Raw genomic sequence first — 13,052 nt, 5'->3', positions numbered from 1 at the left:
TTTGATCCCTTCAAACCTCTGAAGTTCACCCATACAATTACCTGTGCTGTTCAAAGCAACCCAGGGCTTAGATGGAAATAAAGAGCACGAAAGGATTTCCCAGGGTGCTCTTGGAAACGTGGGGAAAGAAAAAGAAAAAAAAAAAAAAAAAGAAGAAAGAAAGAAAAAAAGAGGAGCTACATTAAACCTTGAAGTTCCTGCAGTGGTGGCTGTTCATTTGACATTAAAAGGCCAAATTCTGCTCCCGGAGAGTGCAGACAACTGGAGCTGTGCAGAGCCATGGGTCCTGACTGTTCCACACTCCAGGGGAGGATGTCCTAGGACCCCTGGTTACCTGGAGAGCGGGATTGCCCTTAAGAGCCCTGAGGAGCTTTGCTGGCCAGCAGACACCCCTGCCCCAAAGTGTCTGTCACATTTTCATCTGGAGACAGCACCCCCATGGAATGCAGGCTCTGACAGACTGAGGCTCCAGTCCAGTGTGTTATTAGAGACAGATTGGTACAAAAATAGCTATTCATAGGACAAACTGTATACTGTATAATAAGAAGCACTTTTTCCTTTAAAATTGCTAACAATGTACAAGATTTTAAATATTGCCTACACCCTATGTGCTTCCTAGCTTTGTCCTGTTTCCAGCTTTGACCTTACTCGCTGCATTTCTCTCTCTTTTTTTTTTTTTTTTTCTTGCTAATTAGAGATATTTGTATTTCTTAGGAGGTCATCTGATCTTGCTACTTATTTCCCACTTGGATCAAAACTCTTATAAAAAAAGTTTTAGCTTTTAAAACACATTTTACAAGATACCTATATATATAACTAACCTCTCAGGATCAGTCTTGACCTACATCTTTTTATTCTATCATAATAGGCTTATCTTTACCTGCTGCTTAAAATATTCTTTTCACCTGAGCGATTCTGTCATTTACAATTTCTTTCTCTTTCTGCCTCTTAAAAAAACATTACAAGGAAAAGAAAAATCCTCTATTGGATACAGCCTGTTTGCACTGGGCACACATGTTTATGAAACAGATAAGACCTTTGTGTGTCAGGTAGGTGGTGGCACTAAAAGCTTTATATATCACGACATCAAAGCAGCGAGGAGATGAAAGAGCATATTTTTGCATCATAAACAATATTTACATATTGTGATATTCCAAGAATCTTTCATTTAAACAGGTGGAAAAACAGGGAAGCAAGCACACATGTAAAGCAAATTCTTACTTGTGGTTGATGATTAAATTTTATATGGCTTTGATATAACCACTGCAATTAAGTGCAGTGATGAGCAAGGACTTGTTTTGCTCTTTATAGGGTACACATTGTTTACTAATCCTTGGTTCATATGATAAATCCATCATCATCTGGGCACAGCTGCAAGTAAAATTTTAAAAGGACAATTTTTACACTATGGAACAAATTTCAGACTTTTTAACCCTCCTGTGCACCCTCCATCTCTTCTTGCCCTCCCTCCTAGAAATTTGCTATTCTTAAAAAAAGGCAGCTTTTAGATGTTCAGACTTTCTGGATGATGGTGGCTATTTTGTATGACAAATGCTACTGTTAGTTGAGCACCAGATAGCACATATGCTACATAAACAGAAGCTGCATGTTCATTTACCATTTCAGTCAAAGGTGGCTGTTAAAAACTGGAACATTCTCAATCACTGCAAATCAACACACTGCAATTTTCACTTTTCCTGATTCTGAGCATTCATCACCACTTGCTCTTCACCCTTGAAAAGAAGGGCAAAAAGACAAATTACTTTAATTAGGAATTAGTTATGAGAGAATGAGGTGTTCTAATTATATCTAGAACCTCTTAAATAGTTTCACTCAGGCTTATTTGATTTCTTAATTACTGAAAGAGAAAAGCTGCACACCAATTGCACCAGTTTTTGAAAACAGAAACGCTGTCTTTCATCTGATATTATGGATTAGTCTACAATGAACAGTAGTAAGGCAATAAAACCTCCAAGACAGTACAGCACAGGATAATTTTTTTTTGTTGAAACGTTCTTCCATATCTCAAAATACATAATTTTATACACTATGGTGCGAAACCATAGATGTGACAGGCTGTAATGATTTATTTATGAGACATTATTCTTTGATGCAAGAATACATCAGCTTATAGATCCTATTTCCACAAATATAATGTGTCATGCACTACAGCTGAGCTCCAGTAAGATATTGTAGGCTGTGAGGTTCACTTTGTATATATGAAGCTGTGTATAAATATATATTTTATGACTATATCAACAAAGTTTTGCAACACTCTCCCTTTCATCAGATCCTTCAAAACATATTTTTCTCAGATCCACATGAAAATACGTATCAAACTGGAGAGAGGGTCTAGGAGAGTGTGACAGGGACAGTACTTGATTATGAATGGCTTGAATACTGTTCTTTGTTTTGGACGTTGAATGTACCTATTTTATCTATTTCAGGACTTCTTAGATTATTCTAAAAATAACAATAGTGATTGTTAGCATATTTTTTTTCCAACTATACCTTCTCTTGTCTTAATAACATTACTACAACTGGACCAGAAAGCACAGCTGAAGTTTTAAACCTCTCTGAAAGGGGCTTCCATTATTCTATTTTTTTTCCATCCTAAGTTCTCTTACTGAAGGAAGAGTCCCCAAAAGTCATGGTGTTGGTTGGACTCCTCTCCCACCAAAAGCAGCAGGCAGCTTTTACCACATCTGCTCAGGCCAGACTAGGACTTGATGGCCAGTGCCTCTGAGATGGAGTGTGAGGAGAGTCTGCAAGGTCCTTGCATCTCCTGTCTCCAGGAATATTCCTGTTTGAGCAGTGGCTGCCTCTGGCAGATGGAAAATTTCATAGCAAAATTATATGAGAATGAGATTTTGCTATGAGATTTTATGTGAGGGAAAGAAAAAAAGGGGCTGGGAAAAGGTCAGGCACATCATGCATCCTGCAGAAATCCTTCAAAATATTTTGAAAACTTTTTTGGAAGGTGTGATGAATTCAGGATTCAGGATCAAGCCCACACTTACTTTAAAAAATCTCTTAGCAATTAATTTTCTTTTTATGTATGTGCAATGCCTCAGGGTCTCCTTGTGATAGAGCAGCAGGATTCAAGGAGGGGTCAAGATCAGCTGCTTACTTTCTTTACCACCAGTTGTGATGAGCAATATGTGCAAACGGAGGCATGTTTATTATCAACCTTAACACAAAATACTATTTATTCTTTTGACATATCAAAGGTCTAATAACCACAGCCACTGATTCCCAGTGGGCTAAATTTGTGCAGCAAATATCTAGGCTTTAGAAAAACAGATATCCATAATAATAGAGGGGGAAGGGCTCCCAGTTCTTAGGAGAAGCTCATGCAGAATAAAAAAGCTGGTGAAACCAAAGCCTACAGTTGCACAGGAGAAAGAACTGCAAGGCAGTACAGTCAGGAGAGCAGGAGGGATTTGTAGCAGCCCTGAGAGGGAGACTGGCCTACAGGTAAAAACCTGGAGCTGATTATAAACAAGGGCCAGAGTAGCAGAAAAAAACAGATGAGTGTCAGGTGTGTGGCACATGTGTGTGTGCTGGGTCTGCAGGTGGGTGTAAGAGCTGAAAATGTATTTTTTTATTTCATTCCTTGAAAAAAGATATTCTTAAATTTTTTTTTTTTTTTCAGAAAAAATATGTTGGTTTCTTTTGCTTTAATGATTTATTAACATCATTTTTTTCATTTGCCTTCAAAATGGCTTGATTTTTAAATGTTAGTATATGCATAGGAAAATATCAGTAATAAAAAGAGCACTGAAATATGCCATAGATTTCAAATAAAATATTGCATTTATTCATTATTGACTCATAAACTTCTTGCAATTTCTGGTTTTATTGCAGTTCATACAGGAACATTTTCAAAATGTGAAATATTTTCCAGATACAGGAAAATTAATTCACCTCACAGGTTTAAAAGCCAAAAAGTGAGCCAACACCAATTTGTTGTCCCTGTTAAAAACTTCCTATGACAAACATCCATTCAAACACCTCCTAGAAATGTGTACTGTCTCCAATCCCTGTGGAGTTTATGCTATCCATTAGCTTACTTTTGAGGTCAGAGTCTCCCTGTTAATCTCCTAGACCCTCTCTCCAGTTTGATAGTGTTTTTAGAATAATCTAAGAAGTTCTGAAATAGATAAAATAGGTACATTCAACATCCAAAACAAAGAACAGTATTCAAACCATTCATAATCAAATACTGTCCCTGTCACACTCTCCTAGATCCTCTCTCCAGTTTGTTAGTGTTTACCTAAAGACCTCATGCCTAAAGCTTCTCTGCTTTCCCAATATATCAATCAGGACAGTAAAATCTATTTCTTCCTCCTATATATATCTTGCCCTACTCATGCCTTTAAAATTTCATGACTTCATTACCACTATATTAAAAATTATGAACCTTCATGGCATAGTTTAAATTAAAAATAATAGTCATAAGTCATTGCAAACCTTTCTAGGCAACATTTTGGGCTCCTGAGGAAATTTTTATGTTTTCTTGTTCATTTGGATATGTTTTTGTGCACATAAAGTTTCCTCTAAAAGAGGAGAATCCAGACTTTCTTGTTTATGATCTCTTCTCCTCCCACTCCATGGAGGAGAGAGATGGGGAACAGGAAGATGGGGCTGCTGTAACTGATCCTTGTACATTTAGTGAAAAATGATCCTTCTGTGAACAAAGATGTTTCTTCTACCTCATGGAATGAGGATGATCCACTGCTTGCTTCAGTTGACTTCTGCAAAAACTGCCTACATCACCTGTGCTCAAAGCTGGGTCTGTAACGGGCAGAGGGAGTTTTTCATCTAATTCAACAGAGGGACACAAATGTGTTTATTACATATATTGTAAATATAAAGTGCATTTAAGACACCCCAGGCTGTGGGTATAGTCAGTGAGAACCTCACAGGCTGCACATGCAGGAACCTTGGGTGTGATTCATGTCATCCCAAAGTAAATGTCTATAATGAGCTGGGCAAATTGCACCTTCAAAGCACTTATTGCTCTTCCTTGACTGTAAAAGGAACCTGGAGTGATTAGCACAGCGGTAGACTCTACTTTGTAGATGTTGAAAGATAAATGACACAAATCCCACCCTCTGCTGTACAAACATCTGAAGAATTTGCCGTAATGACGGTGGTTTAGCTGTGGACAGCACTGTGTGAGGAGGTTTCTGGCTGCTCTCTGGTTACTGCTCAGCAGCAGCAGTTTGCAGAGATGTCTCAGGGCACCTGTTGGTGCAGTCTTCTGGTAGGAAGGGGCCCAAATCTCATATTTTTAGATATTATGGAAGATATTTAATTCTTGGAACTATGCAGGACCAAGTTAGGACATTTAATTTCCAGGCAGAGATCACAAGAACTTTTCTTCTTGAAAAATCCCAGGTAATTTCTCAGGTGGAGGAACAAATTACTAATACCTTCAGGAACTCCAGAGGCTGATGAGAACAGTCTCAATCTTATCCTAAGAAACCACCTGAAGAATCTGACCATCCTGTAGTTGTAGCTGAGGAGCTGGGGCCTGTGTGGATACAGTGGGTCAATCTCACCAAATAAACAGCAAAAGAGAGAAAACTTCTCACTGAGTTCCCAGCTGCTGCCTTTCAAACATCTTTAGGTATTTTGCAATGACATTTTCCCTTTTCCTTTTAAGCCTACAGTCACAAGAGGCTCTGGGATCTATTTACCAATTCCTATTTTCATCAATTTATTTTTAATTTCTTGAAGAGTTTGTACCTGGACAGTCTTCCCCCTAAACTAGAGCCCTGCTGGTGACTCCCCATGGAGGCCCTGCAATGATGTCTCTTCATTTAGATGGGGCCCTGGACAAAGAGAGACATAAGGCCCTCTGGGAATGGCAGGCATTGCCTCTGGAGCATATCCCAGCTCTTGCCAGCACAAGAGGTGAGAGATTTCCTCATAATAATTTTAATATCTTTCAAATGGCTGCATGGATGGATAGCAGTCCTGGAAGAATATACACTAGAGGGTAGTCAGGGAGCATGATTAGTATTGGGAACAAGTATTTTTCTTGGCAGAGGACGAGCGTGCCATTTGATAAATAGTAAAACACAGCAAGAATTCTGCTCAGTAGCAGATGCCAAGCATCCTCTTGTGTGCACCGAAGAAAATGTGTTTGGTTTGGTTTGTTTTAGTTTGGTTTTGTTTTGTTTTAAAGCAGAGGGGAGGGGTGGGGGCTTCCCACTGTCTGCAAGAGCACACATGGCAGTACCTGCCTCTGTGCTGTGACCACAGCACCTGGGACCATTTTCCATCTGTGATGCTGCTTCTCTCAGCCCTGTTTATCAAGGTTAATAAACCATTTGAAAGCAGTGACCTGGCTCTGATTTTGCTCTGCATCTCCTTGAGAGGTACAAACCTCCATCATCCTCATCTTTCACATGTAAACATGCACAGCATCTTGTTTCCAGATTGGCATCTTTCAAATGGAAACATTTGCAAAGAAAAAGGGAGGGTATTTCTTAGCAGTTTGTGTTCTCTTTTAAATTAAAACAAACCTCTGTGTTGACAAGGTTTTGATTTGGTATGTTTTAATCCATCACCACATGATTTGGAATAAAATATTCATGTATTTAAACAGGAAATAAAATACATTAGTTATTTAATTTCTAAAGAGTGTCTAGTGGGCATCCAGAGCAATGAGCTTTTGATAAATATTTCATAGGGATTTTTAGTGGATGTGTATCATCTGCTTCACACTACAGACCCAGACAACTTCTTATCCAAGGTGTTGATGACTTTTAACCTAAGGCGTCTCAGAGTACAATTTGACATGATGCTTGCAAATGCTCCTTTGAAGTAATTGCAGCTTATGCCAAGATTGGCTCTAGCCAATGGATTGGCTCTAGCATTATAAAATATACTAGATCTGCTATCATGTATTATTGCTATATATTTACCAGCAGTATCCAGTGCACTTCTATTAAACTAGCCCAGGCTGTGGAGGATGGCTCCTTGAAATCACTGGGGAAAAATATTAAAGAACCACATTACTTCCAAAACCATCACTGGGACTTTGCCATTGTACTGGCTTGCTGACAGTATTATATTCCTTCAAAGAGGATGAAATAAAAAGCAGCTCTTGGCCCAGGAGAGGGATTGACTGAATGCCTACTCCAGTGCAACACAGCTCCTCTGAATCATCCAGGTGAAGCATTTCACTCCTGTCCTGAGTTGGCTTTCTCAGATGTGGCCTTCTCCTTGTGAGGGGATGGATAGCTTTCCTCTGAAACAGAGATTAGTGGACAAATCTGGAAAGCTAAACAAATCCTTCCTTTTGAACTAAGCCCAAGAGAAACATCTGTGTGAAAGAAGAGCCATCACAAACCTTTTCCCCCAATTCATACTCTTCTAAAGTTTGGAAACAACACTTAATTCTTCATTCTTTTCTTCAGGCTTGTGAAAGGAGAAGTGTTTTCTCCTCCTCACGATTTTACACGTTCAATCATGCTACCTGCTATACTTGCAACACATCCTTCCACATCCTTTCATGAAATCCTCCCACCTCTCTGCAAAAAGCCCTCTCAGCAGTGCTCCCCCTTCTTTTCCTCCAAGGTCACTGCTCTCCCAAGAATTTGCATTACCTGTGACCTGCTGTGGCATTCTTCATTTTCTTCTTGTATAAATCTGTGTGTTCCTCAAGGATACCTCCCTTGCCACACATTTCATCACTGGAGAAGGAAGCTGAAGCCCAACTGAAATCAATGGCAAAATTCCCATCAACTTCAACAGAGCCAGGATTTTGCTCAAAGTATTCAAATGAGGCCTCAGTTTGGATGTCTGTGATGCAGATATTTCTGTGTGCAAGGGCAAATTACATCTGCAGTCTGCATTTAAAGCACATTGAATATTCTCAGTGCTGTATTTCTTTCTAAAATAACCCGTTTTGTCTGACAGTGTCAAATTTTTTTATATCATGGAAAAAAAAACAAATTAGGAAACAAGCTAATTTATATAAGGGGTTTGGGTTTTTTCTCTTCAGTTGGCATTTATCTATCTATCTATCTATATATATATATATATATATATATGTGTATTTGCAGATATCTTATCTACATGATGCTGTTTCCTTGAGCGCCTCAAACAATAAATCGAAACATGCCTCATGGTAACACGGTTGGGTATTTTTCTCTCACCCACGTACATACCTACAAAGGTTTAAAATACAACTCTTGAAAAGATTCAAGATTGAAGGAGGAAAATAATCTTATTATGCAACAATTTATTGTCCTGCCAAATGTGGGTGCCTTGGAAGCTTGAACAACCCGCCAACACACCTGTGTACATTGGCATCAAGTTAAATCAACAACAAAAAACAGGCCTGAAGCCAATTACCTGTCACATGGAGATTCATTCTAAGTGGAGATTTTACAAGCATAACTTGAATCATATCTAAGTTATAAGATAGTTCACATAAGAGATTTACAAAGATGTTTGAATTTAGAGTAATGCTTACCAAAAAGCCGTGTATAAAAGCACGTGTTATTAAAAAGCACTCAATAGCCATAATAACAATTGATTTTCCTTCACAGCAGAGCAATTTGCAGTAATACAGATATGAGGAAAAAATGCATTTTCTTTTCATTAGTGTTTCTTGTGATCAACTTCTTATATCAGCTACGTCAGAAAAATGTCATTCTCTGCTTCCAATGTTTCATTGCCTGATGCACATCCATCACATACTAAACATTTATTGCTTTGTTATGATTTTTCAATCAGTTCTTTCAGCTCAGTTACTGTAAGTTTTGAGCTGTTCTCTGCCATCCTGTATGCTAAATACTAATGGCTTAAGGTATATTCCTTTATTAGCATGAATCATGGTGGATTTAAAAAGCAATGGTTTTCACATTAAAGATGTTACTCATGAAAGCTATAACTGATATTTCACTGTGCACCCATTTTCCTGGAATCCTGAAGGCTGGTATTAAACATGATGAATCAACAGCTCCTTTTGACAAACTGCTGCTTCTCCACAAGGTCAATGCATGTTGTCAGAGCAGAACTGGTTTGTGAATTTCAGGACATGCTGGGACTTGAAGCTTGGAAAGGAGGACATCATATTCCCTCCCCTGAAACACTCTCCCAACTATCCTCCCACTCTTCCAACGTTAGCTAATTTAATAAAACTGCTATCTAACTCTTTTGGAAATGTATCTTATAATGAAAACACTTTTCCACTAATATTGTAGGAGTCTGGGGCTGACAGAGTACCCATTAGATGCTGGTATTACTGCTTGCAAAGATGGAAAATCTTATTTTGCAGTTGGTTTAGGTGCTGTTTTACTTTTGTGAACTGGTAAAATTTTACTTTGCTTCACTAGGAATTTGTTCAAGTTAAATTTAGATTAGATATAAGGAAGTTCTTCACTGTGAGGGTGGTGAGGCACTGGAACAGGTTACTCAGGGAAGCTGTGGATCCCCTATCCCTGGAAGTGTTCAAGGCCATATTGGCTGGGGCTTGGAGCAAACTGGTCAGGTGGAAGGTGTCCCTGACTGTGGCAGGGGAGTTGGAAAAAGATCTCTTCCAATCCAAACCATCCTATGATTTCATGATTCACTAAGAAAAATAATGATTAGGCAATGTTGAAGATACATTAAACAGGACCCCACTGCAGCAGTTGCTGTTTCTACTGAACTAAAAGTTTGTTTTACCTTCTTCTATGCATCAGTTATCATTTGCATAGGAGTAAGGATAAAAGCACCTAGAGAAAATGGAAACGTCAATCAGAAAGTCCCTGTAGACTGGTGTCCTAACTTCCATTTTACAAGCATCATGAAAAAAGAGATCCTAATTCTAGAGATGCTATTTTTTTTTTTTTTTTTTTTTTTGCAGGAGATGATAAGAATTTGCTCCCAAGAATTAAAGTTATCATAGGAAAATGGATCTCATTCAGAAAAGACAGGAAATAGAAATATGCAAAAGAGAAGTTACATTGCTTAAAGCTGTAAAATTTAGGAAAATTTTACCACAATATTTCTGATAGATATAAAAATAAGAGTTTGCATTTGTGGATGAGGGAGTAGAGACGTAAAGAGGAAAAAAAGAAAAAATATGAGGAAGAAATGGCCAGCCAGGACATGCATGGTCAGAAAACCTGGGACAAGAAGAGGATGTGCTGAGAAAGAGAAATCCTGGAAAGACCTCTGGGATATACAGGAACTGCAAAGAGAGCACAGGAACAAATTCCACACAGCTTCACCATTTTAACACTGGAAATATTGCCCCAGAGTTGAACAAACTGGCCATGGGCAAAAGGCAATCCATGGCTGGGGTGAACAAGAGCAGATGAGTGAGGATAGTGAAGATTTAGATGAAGACTGAGGAAAAGAAATGAGAAGAGATGGTAGAAACTGCAGAGGAATGAAAGTAGGAAAAGTGAGGAAAGACAGCAAAAGAAAACATTACGGGCCAGAGCAGTGGAGAGGAGGAGGATGAAAAATGCTCTATTATAAAATTTTACTTTTGTTCCAATGAGCAATTATTAAAAGTCTTATTTTACTTTATTATGTATTTTATCTTATTTTCTTGTAAGTGTGGATATCCTCAGTTACTGTAGGTTATCATAAAAAGTGACACTCAGGAGAACATTTCTGACTGCAAACATCACTTTTCCCTGCCAAACCTGACTTTGTACACTCTTTGCTTTTTTTTTACTAGAAAGGCTGTGTTGTCTAAGACTGTATCTTTGGGGATCTTCCTCTCAATAGTTTTTTATTCTTTAATCTTTAATCCTAATTTTGAGATAAAAGAAAACTAAAATATCTAGATCCTTTCTCCCATACTGACTGAGTCTTCAATAGACATTTAGAATAGTGTATTTTATAAATATGTATGTAATTTGAAGCTTGAAGTCACTGCTAATGAATAAATACATTGTTTAATCTTCTTGTGCTAATATACCCCAACCTCAACTCCAATAGAGCGCTTACCTGAGTTACTTTTTCTATTTCAGATCTTAAGAGAGCTAAGACATGCTTTGCTACCAGCCAAAGCATAAACCTAGAACACACAATAAAACTTTTTTCCAAAAGTTAAAGATTAAATAAAGATAAATATTTTAAAACTGATTGTTGTCCAAGGGAAGGAAAAAAATATAAGAAAACCCTTACAGCTTCCTTTCACAGCTCTAACACTGGAAATAATTAAAGAGCCCACACCTCACTACCAGGTACATTCTTTGAAGCCTCTATTTATTGAATGCAATAAATACTAAGGAGTTATCAGTGTCTGTTGTAACCTGGCAGTATTCTCAGAGAGAGGATTACTAATTAATTAATGGAGAACTACTGATTCAGAACTGCTTCAGAGAGTGTCCCAGTTACAGCATTGATCATGGTGCAAGCCAGACAGAGGGCAGGAATTTATCCTTGAGACCCAGCTCAAAGATGGCACCGAAATGCCAATGGCTCCTTCCACCCTGCTCCGAGTTGAAAGGGCTGGGAGCTTCCTCCTCTGGAAAAAAAAAAAAAGCCAACAGATAAAGATGCTTTAGTTCAAATATGCCAAGTGCATATGTAACCTCCCCCAAGCTAGAAAGATTTCCTCATTGTTAAACCAGACCTTGACCTCAGATATACCATAACACACCCCAGCCAGGCACAAAATGGGTTTCAACTCTTAACCTAGAGATGGCTGCTGTGCAAATCCACCCAAAATTATGGTCATCATAATGCTTGTGGACCAGTCCACAACCCTATTTGAAATCCAAATATTCTAGTTTATTTCTGGTAAAGTTATCAAAATCATCTTCTTAGCCTTTTGTTTGATGCTCAAAATGCATGTGGGATTTGAAGTGTGTTATCAGCTGCAACTAAAGACATTTGCAAGTAGCAAATGCTCTGTGTCTGATGCCTTGTCTAAGAAGCAGGTGGTGTGGCAAAGTTTTTGAGTGCAAAAACTGGATGTTGACAAACACAACTCTGCACCATGAGAGACTAAAAGAGACTAATGCTGTGCTTAAAAGCTTGGAGCTGTTTAGCTGTTTTCCAAGTTCTTCATCCTTCAAAGTATTATGTATTTTAATAATATATATTTATGTGTTTGTATTTGTTTTTGTAGAAAAACACCTGTTTTTGTAAAGTGAAACTGGTATTTCATTATTCTTAGGCAGCTATGCTGGGGCACAGTATCCAGTGTGAAATAGATATCACTAAGGCATGTAACATCCAGCAGTCAATGGTGAAACACAGACACTTTCATATAAAATGCTGTGGAGCAAAGTTATTGCATGCTTCAATATTCTTGTTTGAGGCCACTTCTGACATTTGTGATCACCTAATTCAAACTTAAGTAATAGAGAATGTGTCAATACAACTTTCCCTTTAAGTATTGCTAAGGAGCATGCAGGAGCCCACATGTTTGCTTAACTGGCCCTGCAACCAACACTGCTAACAATAAAACCAGAAGTTCAAACTCAGTTCCTTGCTTTCAAGTATGCCCTTCAAACAGCAAATACCAGTTTATCACCCCCCTAAACCAGGGTGCCTGTTAACCAGGAGTAAATCCAAAGTATCTACACCAAGGTGCTTAGCACACAAGATACCAATCATTTCACCGATTTTTTTAACACATAATTTCTAGCAGCAGTTACAGCTACTCATGGCATAGGTGTGTGTGCATGTGTGAATGTGTCTCAGAGACACACAATCTCCCCCACCCTGTGTTTTCAAGGACCATAATATACTGCCTTCTTCCTAGTCCTGCAGATACCCTTGAAGTGGAATAATGTTTAACAAAGGGCAATGCTGCGGGAAAACTGCCAAGGAAAGGAAGGGTGGGGGAAGTCAGTCAGAGAATTCTGATGAATATTTTTGTACCTCCAAAGACACAACTATTATACAAACATTGACCTATTTGTCAAGCAATCACAGTTTACTATTGCTTAAAGGTCACAGAAGTTTCCAAGATTATTAAATAATGCATGGAGCCAAAGACCAAAGATATTATTTAAACAGTGGAGGTAACATTTCTTAGTGAAGGACAATATGATGACAATGTCCCTTTATTTTCCCTT

At 38.3% G+C, this 13,052-nt stretch overlaps 1 long non-coding RNA gene across 2 annotated transcripts; it reads right to left on the bottom strand.

Moving 5' to 3' along the window:
- Nucleotides 1–529: 529 nt before the first annotated feature.
- Nucleotides 530–11,477, bottom strand: LOC137463394 (uncharacterized). 2 transcript variants are annotated; one of them, XR_010993906.1, is made up of 5 exons: nucleotides 10,969–11,477; nucleotides 7,623–7,733; nucleotides 6,939–7,002; nucleotides 1,619–1,733; nucleotides 530–1,371 (listed from the first exon to the last, which is right to left on the bottom strand). It is a non-coding gene; the product is annotated as an uncharacterized lncRNA (long non-coding RNA). The 2 variants fall into 2 exon arrangements; XR_010993905.1 differs by having other exon boundaries at nucleotides 530–1,733.
- Between the last annotated feature and the right edge of the window lie 1,575 nt (nucleotides 11,478–13,052).

Source organism: Anomalospiza imberbis, chromosome 1, assembly GCF_031753505.1.
Source record: "Anomalospiza imberbis isolate Cuckoo-Finch-1a 21T00152 chromosome 1, ASM3175350v1, whole genome shotgun sequence".
Classification (NCBI taxonomy): Eukaryota; Metazoa; Chordata; class Aves; order Passeriformes; family Viduidae; genus Anomalospiza; species Anomalospiza imberbis.
This window is presented reverse-complemented; position numbering and strand designations above follow the sequence as displayed.